This window comes from Furipterus horrens, unplaced genomic scaffold, assembly GCF_987537825.1.
Source record: "Furipterus horrens unplaced genomic scaffold, mFurHor1.1.pri manual_scaffold_3, whole genome shotgun sequence".
Taxonomy (NCBI): domain Eukaryota; kingdom Metazoa; phylum Chordata; class Mammalia; order Chiroptera; family Furipteridae; genus Furipterus; species Furipterus horrens.
Genome location: NW_028327173.1, coordinates 102,638,817 through 102,643,871, shown reverse-complemented (window position 1 = coordinate 102,643,871; position 5,055 = coordinate 102,638,817). Strand labels below are relative to the sequence as shown.

The window sequence follows — 5,055 nt, the reverse complement described above, 5'->3', positions numbered from 1 at the left end:
GTAATTCTGGTGGCGGGCAATCGGACCCCTAACTAAAGAGCCCGTGGGTTTGTTTTCAAGTGGAACAGCCCAGGGGTTTTGTAACACTTGGAAGTATTAAAACTTAGAGGGAAGGGGAAAAAAAGAGAAAAAACAAGAGCAAGGAGTGGGAAAAACTTTTAAAGAAGGGGGGGGCGGGAATCAATGGGCCTCTTTTTTATTTGGCAACAAGCAAGTGCAAGAAAGTCCATTTGCAATTTGTTCAGTTGTCTATCTTTTGCATGTCTGCATTCTGGCCAGACGGGACTTTGAAGTTTTTCTGCAGCACATGAGCATCTGCAGGCCCTATCCTCTTATAGTAGTTCTTCAAACCAAACTTCCTGTAGAAGTCAATTGCATGCTGATCTGGACATGCAGATAGATATTGTCAAAGTGCCATCTTTTTCACAGATGTTTAAGACATGATTTAACATTTTAGTTCCTATTCCTAACCTTTGATATGGTGCCAGACATCCTAGTCTCATGATGTAAATAAAGTCTCTTCTGATTCTGTGAATGATCCACCCTACAGCATACTGCGCCTATTGCAATATCATTGAAATAGCCAAGTTTTGCTAGCTCGCCTACCTCCAGCACATCCTTGTAGAACTTGTCACTGTAGCTGACTGGAAAGACGACCTGGTTTCATCTCTTCAGCTGCTTAATATTGTGTGGTGTCACATCTCCCGGCTAGATCCGGCTACCTTTCCTCTTCCCCGCCTGCTGAGGCTGTAGTTACCACCGCTATCAACACCGTTGTCGTCACCGACGTGAGCTCTCAGAGTCCTTAGGTCGGGCCACTCAACCCCACTAGCCCACCTCCCCGCCTAGGATAGGGAGCTGAGCCGGGGACGAAGGCCACGAGAGTGGATCGTGGCCTTACAGGTCTCTGAAGAGAGCGGGAGTGTCTCCCGTCGCCGGACTGGGGCTGCCGCTTCTACACGTGCGTATGGGGTAATCAATCGGTTCCAGCGCGGGACCCCGCCAGCCAGGGACCCCGCCAGCCAGGGACCCCGCCAGCCCGGGACCCCGCCAACCCGACCCGCCGCCGCTGAAGCTGAAACTTTCTAATGTGAGATGTGTTCTTGGAAATGGTGCTTTAAATGTTTTACAGGGATTTAATATTTAAAGTATTTTGAATGTTAAGCTATCCTAAAATAATAAATATTTTTGGTAAAGCATCTGATTGATTATTTATTTTAAAATTCCAAGTTTTCATATTCCATTTTCTTAACAGCTGATTTCCAGAACATAACTTTTCTTTAAGAAACTTTCCACCCTGTGGGTTGAAAAGAGTGATTACTTAGAGAACTTGGGAATGTGATCACACGCACAGACCATTGGAGGTCATGAGCCCTCTCTCTTCAGCATGTCATAGTAGATGTGACGAAATGACAAATTTGGAATACAGCCATTTGCTGCAAAACAAGTTGGGACGTTTCTAGGGCAAGGCTGCAATGATTCTAAAGTTTGCCTTAATAATCTTTCTGAATGTTTATTGCAAGGCATTGTGTGTTACTTTGGTTTTTCAACTGATTCACACACACTTGTGCTCATTTAATTTTGTGAGAAACAAAAGTCAAGGAGATTATGGAAATTCATAAGGTATATCACAATATATTTTAGTGATGTGACGGCACACATAGTAGTGGCCAAGCTCAGAAACACAGCCTGACCCACAAAGATCAACAGCAGGAATTTAATCTGGAAAATTAGGAACAGTGTATTAGGAAGCAGACAGAGCACAGTGGAATGCGCGGTGCCCAGATATTAATAAATGCAGAAATCCACTACCTCCCTAGGGCATAAAGGACAAAGAGGGGGAGGTGAAGCCAGGTGCCCAAAAGCCAGGACTACCTGTGTGAGCTGGAGTCACAGAGGGTGCTTTGTTGGAGCTGGGGCTATGGGTATGGAGCCACCAATCCAGAGCTGAAGCATAGAGAAACACAACCATGACATAGCAAGAGAAAGGAGAATGGGGAGGAGGTACCCTGTTTCTTTTCCTTTCTGCCAGTCTCTTGCCAGTACCTCCCATTCACCAGTCCCAACTGGAAGCTAGCAAGGGAGTCTGGGAAATGTAGTCTGATAGAGCAGAGCAGGGGGAGTATCAGGAAAGTATCTGAGAGCAAATGGTAAATAACTGGTACAGTCACTCCTTTTGTAGCTTGCTATCTATCTCATAGACCTACTCACATTTAAGTCCCATTCAATAACATCACAGCTCCAACTACCAGGATTAGCTCTTCTTAATATGCCCTCTCCCTCCAACCTCTGGATCAGTCTCAAAGCCCAGTATCTGTCAGATCCTGATGTGGCTTCAGGTGGCCCATGAGCTACCCCTGTTAATTATTGCCAATTCTCCTCATCCCAAATAATGGGCACTAGGTAAAGTGGAAATATAGGTGCATGTATGTATACATTTTTAATGTATTATATTTTTATATTTGTTTTATATTTTTATTATATTTTACTATTTAAATCTACTACAGTTCTCATTTCTGCAACTGTCATGAGGTCGATATCACTTTCTTTCCTTACCACCCATTCCAAGTTCTCTTCTCCATCATGTGGTAGCATGACACAAACCTTTATTCTGAGTAGTTTGACTCCTCAGTGGTCCAGCCTTTAATGGGGCAGCTGTAGTTTTCCATTAGATTTTATTTTGGACATGGAAGTACAAAGAGGAGTCTCCTAAATCCCCTGAGTGCCAAACCTGGTCCTCTTTTGTCCCCACTTCATAGTATCAACCCAGTGTCCCTTTGGAAATCAGGATGTATTGCCTAGTCAGCTAGTAAACCCTCTTTCTTCAACTGCCTGTTTGTTCCATGGTATAGGGAGGTCCCAAATAGTCCAGTCTCAGTATGCAAGGCAATGGAAACAGTGCTGCATCCCTTGCTGAAACATTCCCCTTGGTGAAACATTGCCCCCTTCACAACCAAGAAGCTAAACTTCCAGAATAAGTTTTCAAGGATGGAAATAATTTATCAAGTAATGGTGAGAGGGATCACTACCATTTCCACCTCTTGATCCCAGAACCTGTGAATTTCTGCCATGGAGAAAGAGGTACCACATTTTGCTCCCTGGCACAAAGCATTCTGTAAGGCAGCCAATCATGTTTCCTTGCTGATTCTATTACTGAATATATCTAAGATTGGACTCATAAAATGCCATGACACCTGCTATGACTGGTGTCATACTCAAGGCCTTATGGAAGCTCCCAAAGACCATATGAGAGGGACATATAAACTGGACCTGGTTTACAGATACATCCACACAACATGCTGGCACCACCAAGGACTGGACTGCTGTTGCATTTAGTCCCTTTCCAGCGTGGCTCTGGAGAAGGGCAGTGGTGAAGAGAAAGTTTACCAGTGTGCAAAACTTTCAGTACTGGAGAGAGCCAGAGGTAAAGATCTGGACTGATTCACAGACAGTGGCTAATGGTTTGGTTGGTTTAGAACAAAATCAAATGGTTTATGACAATAAAGTCTAAGGAAGAGGTCTGACCTCTAGAATGTACGGAGCATAATGATGTTTGTGTCCAATATAATTGCATCCCACTGGCATCCACTGCAGAGGAGACTTTCAAAATTCAGTGTACAAGATGATGTTAATATGTGAATATTATCTTTTCCCCTCAGTTTGCTCAATGGCCCACTTTTCTCACCAAGCGGCTACAGCACCAAGGATGATAACTGTGCGTGAGTTCAGCAACACAGATCACCTGTCACTAAGATTGTTGTGGCTACCACCACTGCTGGGTGCCCAACCTGCTAATGGCAGAAGCCAATACTTCTTTCTCAACAGGACACCAGTTCCAAGAGTGGGTGGTGACAGGCCAGCTCCAAGGTGGTAGGTTGGTTACATTAGGTTCCTTTCCATCATTGAGGGGGAAGCAGTTTGTCCTTACTATAATAGTCAGCTCTTCTGGTGTGGGTTTGCCTTCCCTGCCTGCAATGCTTCTGTAGCCCCGCTATTCATGGATTCAGAGAATATTTTATTTATTGTCACAGTATCCTGAAAAATCTTATTTTGACCAAAGGACTCTTACACATCAAAAGAGTAAGGCATTTTTCACTTCACGATGGATGCCTGCTGTGCATGCACAGCCATATGGCTTGGTGGGTCAGATAGAACCCAGTTCATGATGGCAACTTGACTTTCTGATCTGGTATCCCATGGTCAACTTTTCAGTCTCTACCAGAGCCCAGTAGGAGATCAGAGCTGTTTCTCAAAAGCATAAATTACAATTATCTATAGAAGAAGATATAGCACAGAATAATATTTGCTCTAAATTATAGAACACAGGGATATTTTGGCTTTATGAAGGTTAATGTCAATATGTATTTAGTGCTTACTAAGTGTTCAAAAGCCTCATTGTTTTTCTTCCTCAGATGCACACTAACCCTGGGAAATGATCTCAGGTCTCTTTGAGGATTGCTTGGAGGAAGACTCACAGGTTATATTTCTGACAGTACTAAAATTTCCTTCCTAGGGAGAACTGGCTTTCTCTTCATCAAGGGATTGGGGTTCCTGTGAGGCAGCAAAGGTCTGGGAATTGAAAGAGAAATAACTTCCTATTGGTTACTCAAGTCATGTTTCTGCTAACTGAAAAAATTTTTTGATTACAGAAATTAATGCTTTGATAGGATGCCCATTTGTTTCATTTCAAAGGTGACTGTGATTCCTGTAGTTCACACTTAAGACTATCTTTGCCCTTATTGCACACTGCAGTGATTGTTCTCACCGTGTCTGCTGATTAAGTAATATCAGCTGGACTGATTGCTCCAGGACCTCATCATACCTTCTGAGTCAGAAAGCCCATTTCAACGATGAGTCTCCCACTGTCATCCTCACAGGGCTTTTCAAGGCTGGTGGTTGTCTCCTTATCAAAACATTTCTCAAAGCCTTAATAAAGGGGAGTCTCTGGGTCCTCCAGGGAAACAGTCAGGTTGTGGGCAGGTGGGTTGCACAAAATAATTTCCTTTCAACTTTGTCACATTCTTAAATCTTTGTATTCCTTCCCTGATATCATCC

The 5,055-nt window shown here is 43.5% G+C and overlaps 1 pseudogene; it reads right to left on the bottom strand.

Moving 5' to 3' along the window:
- Positions 1 to 241: 241 nt before the first annotated feature.
- Positions 242 to 4,843, bottom strand: LOC150015590 (N-alpha-acetyltransferase 50 pseudogene; annotated as a pseudogene).
- Between the last annotated feature and the right edge of the window lie 212 nt (positions 4,844 to 5,055).